Below are 14,077 nucleotides of genomic sequence, written 5' to 3' on the forward strand. Positions count from 1 at the left end.
GAGTCCAGGACTGGATCAGCCGGAATGGATTCCATGACTTGTGTACCTCAGTTAAAGAAGAGATAATGTGTTAGTTTGTTCTTATGGTGTCTTTTTAACAGTTTCCTTTTATCCTTATTTTATCTAGTCAAATGTTCTGTTTTAAGTCTTTACACTTTCCCTTAATTCTAGTTGATATAGCAATCTGCCTTAAATGGTAGATTTCAGCTTGTTTTATTTTTATTTTTTTTTATTTTTCTCTGGACAAGGCTGCATGCTCTTCTGCATCTCTCCTTTCCTTTCTCTTCAAACATGTCTTTAGCTGGTCCAAATATATATATTTTTGAACTAAAACTTACATTTAACACATTTCAACCCACTTATCAAATTGTCCCATAGATGTTTTATCTTTTTCAGTCATATATTTTACAACTGGCAGAAGGATTTAGGAGCTGTTTCCCACTCAGTTTACCACATAACCTCTCATCTCTAATGTATGTCTCTCTATGTTTCACATTTTCCTTCACCCTCATTGTAAGGCATTTATTTGGCATACTTCCTTTGCCTTCTCTAACTTTCTGATCCTGCCTTTCACATGGATGACACTTTCAAATGCTTATGTTTAAAATGACACTTTCTTCTTTGTCTTTTTACCCTTAAAAAAAAATCACTTTTCTACCTGTTGTAATTGCCTCAAACTGAATAGGAAACAGAATTTATTCAGCAATAATTCTATGTTTTTGTCATTCTTCACCATATTTATTTTGCATGCATTGTATGATAGGTGAAGAATAATCAGGTCTCTCACCTTTGCTTATTTTGCTCGTTTGACTTCCCATCTTCCACACTATCCTTCTTTGCTTGTACAAGTCTTTTAGGGACTCTAACCCTTTCCTTAGATACAGTCCTCACTGTAAATCCAGATTGTTTATGGCTACAAACTCTGGGAAAAGCGGTCGACAGCGGAAAAAAACAGTCCTCTTCACAGCCCTGTTAAGACTCCAAAAGGAAATAAAACAGCGGAGAAAAATTTATTTCTGCACGGCCCTGCTCAAACCACGAAATGGTTAGAACAGCGGAGAAATACCTTGTTTCTACACGGCCCTGTTCGAAGCCCCAGATGGTTAGCAGCGGAGAAACACGTGTTCTACACAGACATGCTCAACCGGTCAAAACAGCGGAGAGAATCTGCAGTAATTTTGCTCGGCCCTGTCAACCAGTTAACAGCGGAGAAAAACTTCCTTGTAATTCTGCTCGGCCCTGTTAACTAAGGATCCACGTGTGAGATGGTACAATCAAAATAGCAATCTTAAGCTGAAAGTCTAAAAAAACAAAGAAAAACAAACAAACAAACAAAAAAAGAATAAACGCAATTTTGTAGTTTATTTCAGACACTCACCGTTTTTAAGGACAACGTAGGTCCAACTCCTTTTGAGATGGTAGTGGCAACGGTCCGGGGCACGGACGGTCGACCCTCCCGTCTCTTAAGTCAGCGAGGTGGAGGCTGAGACGCTTGACTCCAGGGTGATCAGTCGCCGGCCGTCTCAGGTCCCAGACAAACTTTGCCAAACCATCCCACTTCTGACACCAAATGTAATGGAAATTTGTCCTTTAGTGAGTCTTCTGAAATAAAGATTCCAATCCAGACGTCTTTTAAGGGTTTTATTCTTTGCAAAGGGTCAGACAAACTTACAGAGTGCAAAACAGTCTGCAGAGTGTAAGACAAAGAGCCAGTGAAGAAGCAGGTGACTTTATACTGTAAGGGTATTACGCAGCTATCCAAGGGAGGAAGGGAGTAGGTACCAGCTGTCCTGAGATGAAGGCCTACCAAGGACAGTCTGATAAGAAAACTCTCTAACGAGCATCTTTCCCATGGGAAATTTTACCTAGCTGTAACATAATAAAATAATCAAATACCACACAGTGAAACACTGGTCTATTCTGATGAAGCATGCAGGGTGAAACAGTAAACACAGTAAAATATCAAATATCCATCACAATGAGAACTGCAAAGAGATGAAGAGGGAGAGACAGCGCCTGGACGAGAGAGAGAGATGTGACCCGTGACCAATTCATCATAGTTTATAATAATGCAGCGCAGTGAGGATACAGGCTTTCATAGAGGAGATGAGCGTATATAATGCAGCTCAATCTGTCTGCCTGTCACTGTTAACAGAGACTCCAGTCCGCAGTTTAGTTCATACACTCCACTGATAAACCACAGAACTGTAGAGTAACATAAGGCCTCATGATCAAAGAAAGTTTTCATATCACGTCCACATTTATGTCTATATTCATGCTCTCTCTCTCTCTCTACCATGTCCATGCCTCTACACATTGAGTGATTTTTCATTTTAAAAGTGGGTGAATTATTCTATTCTAGCATGTCTGTAAGGCCCCTTCGGAGGTCGGACCCCGTTCAATTCGGTTGAAACATTGCTGAGGCTGCCTGTGACTTCCTCTCCATTAAATTCAAAAAATTAAACAAGCATTCAATGCATCCATACCAGGTACAGCATATGCGTGGTCCCTGTGTCTACTTCACTTCAGTTCAGTTCAAAACTGGAAAACTGGGCGGGACTTTCAGGCCCAGTACTAAAGTGGTTTGAATCCTACTTAAAGGACAGGGACTACTTTGTGTCTACAAGTAATTAACATCTGAGCAGACAAAAATGACCTGTTGAGTTTCCCAGGGCTAAATTCTGGGGCCTCTTCAGTTTAAAATCTAGGCTACATGCTTCTACTGGCTCAGATTATGGAAAACAACAAAATATGTCACCATAGCTATGCAGATGACACACAGTTTGTGCCTAGTAAGTGCAATGAACAAATCCACAATGATGTGACTGAATTTTCTTCAGTTAAAAAAAGATAAAACTGATGTCATTGTTTTTGTTGCCAAGGAAGAACGATTGAAAGTCAGTGCTCAGCTTCAATCGGTAATGTTAAAAACCACAAACCAAGCCAGAAATCTTGGTGTAGTCATGGACTCAGTCCTGAATTTAAATAGCCACATTAAGATACTTACAAAGTCAGCCTACTATCACCTGAAGAATATATTAAGGATTAAAGGATTTATGTCTCAGCAGGATTTGGAAAAACTTGTCCATGCACTTACCTTCAGCCGACTTGACTGTACTGGTGTGTTTACAGGTCTCTCTACAAAATTGATCAGACAGCTGCAGCTGATTCAGAATGCTGCTGCTTGAGTCCTCAGTAAGACCAGAAAAGTGAATCACATCACTCCAGTTCTGAGCACTTTACATTGGCTTCCTGTTGGTCAAAGAATTGATTTTAAAATACCGCTGTTAGTTTATAAAGTACTGAATGGTTTAAGGCCAAAATGCATTTCTGATCTTCTGCTACGTTATGAACTATCCACTCAACTCAGGTCATCTGGTCTGTTTTTTGTCCCCAGAGTCATAACTAAACATGGACAAGCAGCGTTCAGTTTTATTTGCACTATATATCTGAAAGAAACTCCCAGAAAACTGCAGGTTTGCTGCAGTTCTTTCAAATAATGGCTGCTGCTTCTGCCTTTTATTAAATAAAATAAAGGCTTATGATTAATATCTTACACTGCACATCTTTTACTGTTTCCTGTTTCATCTTATTTAAATTTTCAATTTAATTGTATTTAAATGTCTTTTTATATTGCCTTATGTTGCCTGTACATTTTGCCTCGATGCCGTTTATGTTTTATATAAAGCACTTTGAACTGCCTAGTTGTTGAAATGTGCCAAACAAATAAACTCGCCTTGTCCTGCCTTACACGCACATGCATGCACAAACACGCGTGAGACTATCCATCCCCATTTCACACATATCCAGCACCAGTCAATGGCCTGCTGACACAAATCAATAAGTTGTGATTCAGGCTGTGGATTACATGTTTCTGGCCTACCACCCAGACTCACTAGAGCAGAAAACTCCACCAACACACTTACATAATATGCTTTTAAATGACATCCCCAGCAGCATGTATGCATATGTGTGTGTGTGTGTGGGTCAACTTCACTGCCTTTTTGTGGCTTTTTGTAGCAACAGGACAGTTTGTAGAGGATCGTAAACCGCTTAGAACAACACAAAACAGCTTCCCTTGTTTGACAGCAAAGCTCTGTGTTGCACCCAGGTGTGTTTTGACTGTAAGCTTGAGTACAGCTGGTGTAAAATCTTTGACTTTGATGTGACTGGTTCCAGCATGCTGTCTGATACAGTAGGTGGTCTGTTTTTAAGGAAAGTGGTGTGTGGGTCCATTGCCCCACAGTTACAGCTCATAGTTTAACTTAACCTATGAAACATTCATATCTGTTTGCAATTGAGCTCGAATGGAGTCTCTGGATATGTGTTATTCATGTAGCTGGCAGCAGCTGTGTGCCAGTGCTGAAAAATAAATGAGACATTCGGAGAGACCTTCCTCTGAATCAGCATTTCCCCTGTGAGCGTGGCCCTCCAGTCTCAGTACAACAGGACAAGGACAGCAAAGTAGCAGTAAGTCTTCTCTGTGTGTGTCTCAAATACACTCCCACACACACAATAGAACACCAGCATTCCCCCAGTTCATCAAGGTCTGCAAACAGCTCAAAGGGCACTGTGTTAAATTTGGAATGTGGTAGATCTTTGTTGTGCGGAGATGTCTGGCTGCTGACAGATCCTTCCCTGATGGGCCAGTGCAGACTAATGGATAGAAGGCACTTTCCCCTTAAAGGTTTTTGTGCGAAACACAGTGACTGAATGACAAGAGACTAACCGTGTACCTCCCAAGGCATGGCATCCTGCTCTAATCAACCAGCAGATTACCGGAGGCCACCTCAGCCTGCAAAGTTATGCTGACAGGTAGGGAGGGAAAGTTTTCTCTTTTTTTGCCTGAGTAGTGGGTGGAATTTGCAACACACCTGCCACTTTTGGTGAGTTTTTGTCCAGCAGTTTTTGCTGCCCAAACACTTTTAGTGGAGAAAAAGAAGAAGGAAAGAAAGAAAGAAAGAAAGAATGAAAGAAAGAAGAAGAATGAGGACAAAAACAACTGGGCTCCAGCAGCTTTGCTGCTTGGATCCCTAATTACATTTCTCTGATCAATGCTTTTTTCTTGTGGAACACTAGATAGTTTTACCTCCTCTGGCGTCTAACACTTTCAGATTCAGATGAAACAATCCAAGAAAATCAGTCTTTTACTAAAACTACACACAATTCATTGCCACACTGAACTTGTGATGAGCGGTAAAAAGCAGGCACTGCTTCATTTATGGATTTTTAGCCAAAAAGGTTGGGACACACTGCTTCATAACAATATGTCAAATACATAAATTACATCAACTTAATGTGAATACAATCTATATTTACTGCCTATATTTGGCTTGTTAGTGTACAGCTTATACCTATAATCTTAAGAGAACTGGTTGCAAACTATTGGTACTACGAATGGGCATTCAGTATTTACAATTGACCAAGTGACTTGCAAGTCAACAGAACAGGCTGATCAGTTTCTTACATCAATAGTTTGAACCTTCCTGCACTTATGTCAGGAGCACTAATCATTTGTCAAAAACGATTACGCTGAAACAAAATTGGCATTGAAGACAGGAAGTGGGATGTAGGCCTGTGTCTGCATTATTCCAAATTGCAGTGTGCGTACAGACAAGTCAGTATTGTACCCATGTGTTTGCTTTAGATGCACCACTTAGAGCTTTGTTGTTTTTCCTCTGTGAGTTCAACAACAGGGAAAATATAGTCCACATAATGCATCTTTTATTTGACAAAAATCCTTGCAGGGAGCAAAAGTTTATCAAAGGAGCAGAACAACAGCTGGTGCAAAATCTTTCTGAAGAAAAAGTTTACTTAAGTTTTGTTTACATGGTTGTAGTTAGTAGTAACAAACGATTAGTTACATGTTATTTTATTGAGATAATGAAATTATTGTTGTACGTTGGAATATGTAAAAAGTTCAAAGCATGGCTGTAAGTGGGTGGAAGTCCTTGTAGGTCAGTACAACAGAGGGCCATAACTTTAGCTTGTTTTCATGGGTAACTACCAACTAAAATAGTATAAATCAAAGAAAGCCTCAGACGCAGCTAATGTAAGGGCTTGTAATTGCTATATTTCACTATATACAGTATTTAAATCAAAACTTCTTGGACTGAAGAAGAAGAAAAAGTATTAAAAAATAGAGTGGAGAAGAACACCAGCTTCTCATTTATTTCTTTAAGATGATAAGTTACATCTAGATCAATAAAAGGCTGTGAAGTAAAATTTAACCAGGTCAAGTAACTCTGCTGCTGATTGTTGAGTGTCACTGAACCATCTACAGGAAGGTTAGCAGCTTTACATTTGGGTCCATTGAGTAGCTAAAAAAGTAAATGTATTTGCTGCAAGGACATAGTAAAGTAAATAATTTTGATCAAAACAATTAGGCTAAATATAACCACTGTTGTCCGCCAGAGTGAAGTCAATGTATTGGACACACAAACAATTAACAGCTCTTGTTCTCTACTATCAATGCATTTTTTAAGTTTTGGAAGATTGTCATCCCCCTCCTTTGCCTCACAGTAGTTTGGTGCTTTGCTTTTTCGGTGACTTTATTCTAAAAATCTCCTGCTGGAAGATGTTTTTATGGTTCCCACCATCAGTAAGAGTCTCTTTGCACAGATTACCTCCAGCTTTCTGTGTGCAGAACTGCTCATGAAACACATGGTGGCAGCAGTGCTCTACTATCAGCTGCTGAGCCCACTGGTTGCTGTAATATCAATTTTAGTATTCATTTCAGTATAGGGCCTACTAACTTTTTTGTTTGTTATTATTATTTCTTAATCAGTGAGTTTTTAAATGTCATTCTAATGTATGTGTGCCTTATGTAAAGCTCTTTGAATTTGAAACAATATCTGACTATATACGTGTGTGTAGCATATATATATATTTATACACGCTAATATATCACAAGTGCTACACTTAGGCTTCCTCCTATCTCTGTGTGTCCTTATTCTATTCATTCTATTCCTTATTTCCAATCCCATTGACTTTTGCTCTTTTTTGACCCACCCGACTAACTCTCTCGCTCTGCTCTCGCTTTGTTTTTGTCTCTCAGCATCATAAAAAAAGGTGTCTTCAACTGGGGCCATCCTGGCTACTCGTGTCTGTACATCTTCAGGGTCCATGGGAAGCTGGCAGGCTGAAGACTGAAATAAAGGAGAAGACAGAAGACCAACACCTGGGTGCAGAGCAGAGGTATATATAGAAATGTGAGTATATGTCAAGGGGAATGAGACTCCACACATCTAAAATATTAACAAATGTGTGCATCTAATATGGGTGGAACACCAGTGAGGTATGATGCACTACTACCGGTTGGGTGGGGCACCTTTGTCGAGGTGGTGAATCTCGGTACCAGTGAACCCTCATCTCTGCCAGGTGAAAATAAGCTGAAGGAGGCTCCATTTGGATCAGAGGAGATATAGGGCTGTCTACACCGCAGTGTGAGGGGAATTTTCTGTCCAATTTCCGCAACACAAGCTGTAATCTCTTCTACATGTGCCCAGATGTTTTCAGTCTGATTCACTGTAACTGTGGACCGCACGGGATAAACTGGTGTTCAGTCCTGGCTCTGGTTCTCTCTCTGTGTAGTTTGTGTATTCTCTGCGTGTATGCGTGGGTTTACTCCGGCTGCTCCAGTTTCATCCCATACTCTAAAGACATGCAGATTAGGTTAATTAGATGTATGCATTATTTAAACAATAAAGACCTTTTTATTTACTACATATTTTTAATAATGTTTCTGCTTGTTTTGTTATCTATTTGAAATCCTTAATATATATAAAACATCATAATAACATCAATCCTCCATCTTACAAAAGCACACTGTTGATGATGTAACAAATCCCGCAAATAATTCAAAATTTAACATTCATCTAATGAATAGCAAACAACATAAACATACTACAACATTATAAATGCCATATTGGATATAAAACACAATATAAACCTGAAAAAAACTCAAACAAGTCAAGTCAGTTATTGCAAATGAAGCATGCTTTCAAAACATCTTGGTCACCATAGCTTTCAACCTTTGATACCTGAGAAGTAATACGCCAAGTGATTGACACATCAAACCTCAACTCATACTGTACGTGTAATACCGGTATGCTTGATTCAGAAGTATGGTGACAGTTAGGTATAATTTAACTTGCTTGGGTGTATATTTTACATTACATCTTTAGCTCCCCTATTACCCCTGCCTCACCAAAACAGGGTTCTGAATAACGGATTAATTTGAAACAACTCAACATCTCTTTGTTTGTATAAGAATTGTCAGCTCACACAGGTGTATGGTGATTTGCTAATTGCACTATACTGTAGGTGTTCAAACCCTAAAAAAAGATCACCTTATATAAATATTCTTGTACCACAGCCTTTTACCAAGACACTGGCCTTGGAGTTATAGCTGGGGGAAAAATTATTTTTTTTCCCTCTGTGATATTCATGGAAGTACTATATTTCAGCTAAAGCAAGTGAATTAGTGGATTCCTTTTTGATCTTCTTTCCTTTTGTATTATATTCTCAGAATATTTATGGTCTCATGAGACAAATAGTAGTAAATAGTAATAACTGAACAACACTAAATGAAGACAGAACTGCTTTTTTGTATGTGTTATGTAATAATAATAATAATAATAATAATAATAATAATAATAATAATAATAAGTATTTGTGGGAGAAGAGGGGTAACAAGCAGGCACTGTTTCATTTTTAGGGATTTAGGACACACTTCTTCATGATAATAGGTCAAAGACATAAATTACATAAACTTAAGTCACATCCATTCTATTTATATTTATAGAATCTACAGTATCCAACTGCCTTGTTGGTGTACAGCTTGCATTGTTAAAGCAAATAGCAGCACAGGACCATGTTATGCCCAGCTCGTGGAAGAACATAACAAACAGTTTAAATGAATCATAAGGTTTTATTAAAGTTACCTTAACAAGTAACTCAAACTCATCATACTCAAAACAAACAACCAAAAGAAAAGGAGCTCCTGAAAGGCACCTGCCTTCCAGGAGAGAGGTCACGAGGAAGAGAGAGCCATCTTGGTTCACCACAGCTTTTAAAGACTTGAACAGGTGGCTGCAATCACTGATGAGGTGGGCGTGTCTGACCAAACAGGGAGAAACACCTGAAAAGAAAAGGAGATAGAACAGGCCAACAGGCCTTGATAGTACCCACTGCATTAGTCTGTGATTACTGTTCTGCATACTGGACAGAAATGTCAGTGGGTTATGATCTGTATAAATTGTCACTGGCATTGATGGCCCAACTACACAAAAACTCCAACTCCACCTTAGCCTGCACAGGACATACTTCACCCTGGCCAACAACCTTGCCAAGATAGGTCACTCTTGCTTTGGCAAACTCACATTTTGCTAAGTTAAACAATTCCACCAGATCAGTCTGCACCGTTTTTGGCAAATAACCCAACTGTCTAAGTGAAGCAGGTACTCAGAATTATTAAGTCTCCCTGTGAGAATAGGCTCAGAAGGAATATCAAAATCTTCTGAGGGCACACCTCCAATTGTGGCTACTTGTCAAATGACAAAATGAAAATTTTCCCCCCTCGGAGTCAGAAAAAACAGAATGATAGGGCTTCAATAAGTTCACATGACACCACTGAACTTTCTTTCTTCTGTCTGTGTGCAAACCAAATAGTCCCTTTTCGGGACTTGCGGCCCTTTGCGGCTCTTAACTTTGTAAGGCCCACTAAACTTTGCCTGAAACGGTGAGCCTACCATAGGCAACAAAACAAAAACTTGAACCCAGGCTCAAACAGACATGCCTTAGTTTTCCGATCGTACAACACCTTCATCTTTGACTGCTTGCAGCTAAGATTTTTGTGAGCAGTGGCACAGGCAATATGCAGTTGGCGGCGGAAGTCATTCATGTAATTAACAACATTATCAGATGGTTGTTCACTTTTACTTATCACCCAACACAGCCAGTGGACCTCAAACAGTGTGTCCAAACACCAGGTTGTTAGGACTGAAACCTGTGCTCTCTTGTGACACCTCCCTTATGGCAAGCAACAACCAAGGCAGGCCCTCCTCCCAGTCCTGACATAGTTTGGTGCAATATGAACGTAGCATAAACGCTCAAGAGCTCCTTGAGATTCAGGATGGTAGGCACTGGAAACCTGGTGGTTAACCCTCAATTGTTTTGCCACCTGAGCAAAAGTGCGAGACATGAAATTACTCCTTTGGTCCGTTTGTACCAGCTTTGGAACGCCAAAGGTAGTCATAAATGCAGTCAATGCCTTCAACACTGGTTTGGTTTTAATGGATCGCAAAGGGAAAACAGCAGGATAACGAGTACTTTTACACATTATTGTCAACAGGTACTTATTCCCAGCCTTATTCTTTGGAAGTGGACCAACACAATCAAGCAGAAGATATTCAAATGGCTTCTCCACCACTGAAATTGGGTATAATGCAGATGGCCTTTTCAGAAACTCTGAGACCAGCGTATTACTATGCTTTCCTTATTGGGTGTGTCTGACCAAACAGGAAGAAAGACCTGAAAAGAAAAGGAGAGAGAACAGGCCAACACCCCAGGCCGTCACAACTAATAATCTTAGGCTAACAAGTTGCAAACTATTGGTGATGGGTATTCATTATTTACAAAAAGTGACCTGCTCTGAGTCACAGTGCAAGTCAACAGAACAGGCTCGTCATTTTCTTACATTAACAGTTTGAACCTCCCCCCTACTGTCAGGAACACTCATCATTTAAATTTAATTAAACTGGACATAGACTTGTTTCTACCGAAATCATGAAATGGTAAACTCATGCTCACAGGTGGTCCAGACTGTAAAAAAGGCGAATTTTAAAGTATTTAATCCATTAATGACTTGGTGGGCTCAAATGTTTGGACTTCGATACTCTAAATAATACTTTTAAGATTAATTGGGCTAAGCATTTACTTAAAAACCCTGTCTCGATTTGGAATTTTATTCCCCACTATATATTCTCTCGCTTTGGTGGTCTGCACTGGGTTGCACCAACTATGTGTAAATTCAAACTTAGCCTAGTTTCAACGTAATTTCTAACTTAAGTCGGAGTTTACGTGCTACTAACGTTTAAGAGTTGCACCAGCTGAAATACGTCCAACGTAGACATAAGTTACAGCTTAAATCTTACACCTAGTCCTTAATAGGTGTAAAGTCCTCCATAAAATAGTCAAGTGGTTTTCATGGAGCATCGTTTTGAAACGATGTGTGATTTGTAATAACAGCAGCACAGAGGAAAAGTCTGTAATATTGAGGCACTTAGCTGAACCTGCCTCCAGCAAACTCGTATTTTTTCTCCCGTAACTTTTCAGCATCTCCTTAGCGTTGTGTCGGAATGTTTTCTATAGGCCTAACTTACACGATTTTTGTCCGCGTTTCAACCGTTTAATTATGTCTCATGTGGAGTGATTAGCCACTAGCCACTCATAGTAAACCTTCTCGCCTAGGGGGGGACATAGATCAACATAGATTTTGAAATATGAGGGGACCCACTTTTCTCCAGCATGGCTCCTACGCGTATATAAGTTATAATGTTACAATTTCATCTGCCCGTTATACTTTACCGTTTGTTACGGGCACCATTAAATTACGTCTATGTTGTAGTAGTTGTAGCTGTAGATTAAGGTTTCATAGTTATCACCTAATCATAATCATTTGTCCTTGTAGGCCTATACGTACCTTTTTGTTGGTGTTTTGTTGCTATTTTTAGCCGTTAGCCTCTTCAGTATTGCAAAATGTTGAAAGAGAGAGAGACAAACAGATGACAAAACCGCAATAAACTCTGTTAAGAATAGTGCTGTTCACTGATTGGCCATGGGATGTGTAAACGTCATTTTCTGCGACACTGTCCTTACGTCTCGGTGGTGCAACCAAACATCAACACAGCTGAAGTCTCAAACTAACTAGTTTCAACGTATTGTTTAGTGTGGACTTTGCACCCTAACTTAAGGTAGAACTTACGTATCGCTGGTGCAGCAGGCTGCGCTTTATTTTAAACTGTAACTACAATGTGGACAAACTCCCTGTAAAACTGTCCACTTTTCACAAGCAGGTCCTTTTAACATGGTCTCTAATTCATAAGCATAATTTCTCACCTCACAGGTATCTAATTTGGAATAACATAGATATATTTTATATAAAAACAAGTCACTCTTTTTTGAGAGTTGGGTACTCTGTTATATTCTGCTGATGGACCAGCTATTTAATAGAGAGGGGCGACTTTTCTCCTGTAGAGAGTTTTTTCAACATATAACATTCCAGTTACGCCAAGAGAATTTGCAATTGTATTTGAAGCCATTCCATCAGACACAATCATGCTTTTTAGCTATACTGTCAAGACTTCCACCTACTTCTGCCTCCCTCCCCGATGTGGCTGAACCACCAGTTTTTCCCAACTTCCTTGAAATAATAAGAACATTCATGCTTTATTTCAGAAAGAAATTCTTTCTATTCCAAATGTTAAATTTTATTGGAACCGATTTGTAAATGACATTGACTGGAAAAAGGTTTGGATGATTCCTCACAGATACTTGATAGTAAACAAGGTGAAAAAAGTGTCGTTCCGAATAATTCACAGATATTACCCTGCTAATAATTACATGGTTAAATGTAAAAGAGACATCAATACAAACTGTTCTTTCTGTGAAGACCACACAGAAACTGTTTTGCACCTCTTTTGGTATTGCTCACACACCAGAACATTTTGGCAACACCTCAGCAGATTCATCAGTGACCATATTTATAGAGACTTTGCCTTATTGTGGAAGAATGTTGTATTTTGCTTTTATAGAAGTCAAAGTAAAGAAAAGATGTACTTCATTATCAATTTATTAATTCTTTTGGCAAAATTTCACATTCATAAATGTAAATTCAGCGCTGAAAACCCTAATTTTGTACTTTTTCTCCATGAAGTTGTACATTATGTTAATCTGATCTCTGGCTCCAACAACAAAAAGGCAGTTAAAACTGTCAACATATGCTCCTCTCTCTCTTTGTAATGACCTATAGGCTTCCTCTGGCAAAACTGTATTGTACTCTGTCTACTCTGTCTTATATATTTATATATTGTTATGTATATTTTGGTAAGTCACTTGTGATTTGTATCCCTTTTTTTGCAATAAAGATGAAAAAAAAAAAAAAAAGATAGCCAGATATCCCAGAATGCATTTCGCCACCAAAAAGCGGAAATGTCGGACTCACAACTGTAACTAATACTTCTGTTCTTGTGTCACATATAGTAGTTCTGAGAGTTTTTTTATGCGGGAATATAGTTATTTAAACTCCAAATATGTGGTTGATTTCACATTGTGAATGTGAATCAATACACGTGATGTCATACAGTCCTGACTATATAAAGTGTGCTGATTACTAAATTCTCCATTCAGTTTTCACTCTTGACTAGTGAGTTCCAGACCACAGTCAGAAACCATAGTGAGGTACACATTACTGAAAACATTAAGCAAGATACAATTTCCATGACAATTAGTTACTCTACACATTACTAAACACTTTACAGTAAGTTTCAAACAAACGGAAGAAAAGCAGAGCTTTGAGAACAGAACGTACCGAAATGGACCAAACCATGGACAACACTATCACACCAGAGGCTCTTCTACCCATCATAACAAAACATTTTGAAAGGATCTCTGCAGCACAGTGGAACATGTTAGCCACAGGAACTTTGGTGTCAGACACACAAGCTACACTGGCTGATATGTTTGCTGAAATCATACACTCTCTATAGCTATCCTGAGAAATATAATGCCAGCACATGCACAGGAGTGCATCTCAGGCTGCTGTGAGTACAGTTTTGGAGAACTTCAACGCTCAACTCGGAGACTTCCTCCCTGGTAGCCTTGCTAGTGCTTTTCTTTTTTTTTTCTAAACCTGTCCTGCCCAGCAGCCTGGTATAGAGTATAATGACCTGGATACCATATTGTGCCAGACAGATTTTACTTTAACAAGAGAGTATTAAAATACTCCTTTGTCTGTTTTATTATTTATTTAATTATGTATTGATTTGTCACCGGGCCGGACAGGGGGGCAGACACG

General features: G+C 39.1%; 2 long non-coding RNA genes across 5 annotated transcripts in view; one reads left to right on the forward strand and one right to left on the reverse strand.

Moving 5' to 3' along the window:
* The window catches only part of LOC123967567, an 11,592-nt gene extending 10,220 nt beyond the window's left edge, over positions 1-1,372 (reverse strand). For all 4 annotated transcript variants that reach the window (XR_006824280.1, XR_006824281.1, XR_006824279.1 and 1 more), the window contains exon 1: positions 788-1,372. This is a non-coding gene — a long non-coding RNA (uncharacterized LOC123967567). The remainder of the gene's footprint in view (positions 1-787) is intronic.
* A 3,204-nt stretch (positions 1,373-4,576) lies between these two features.
* LOC123967568 lies at positions 4,577-13,061 on the forward strand. The gene is made up of 3 exons (XR_006824282.1): positions 4,577-4,815; positions 7,058-7,211; positions 10,355-13,061. It is a non-coding gene; the product is annotated as an uncharacterized LOC123967568 (long non-coding RNA).
* Positions 13,062-14,077: the final 1,016 nt, after the last annotated feature.

The sequence above is a fragment of the Micropterus dolomieu genome, linkage group LG03 (genome assembly GCF_021292245.1).
Source record: "Micropterus dolomieu isolate WLL.071019.BEF.003 ecotype Adirondacks linkage group LG03, ASM2129224v1, whole genome shotgun sequence".
In the NCBI taxonomy this organism is placed as follows: domain Eukaryota; kingdom Metazoa; phylum Chordata; class Actinopteri; order Centrarchiformes; family Centrarchidae; genus Micropterus; species Micropterus dolomieu.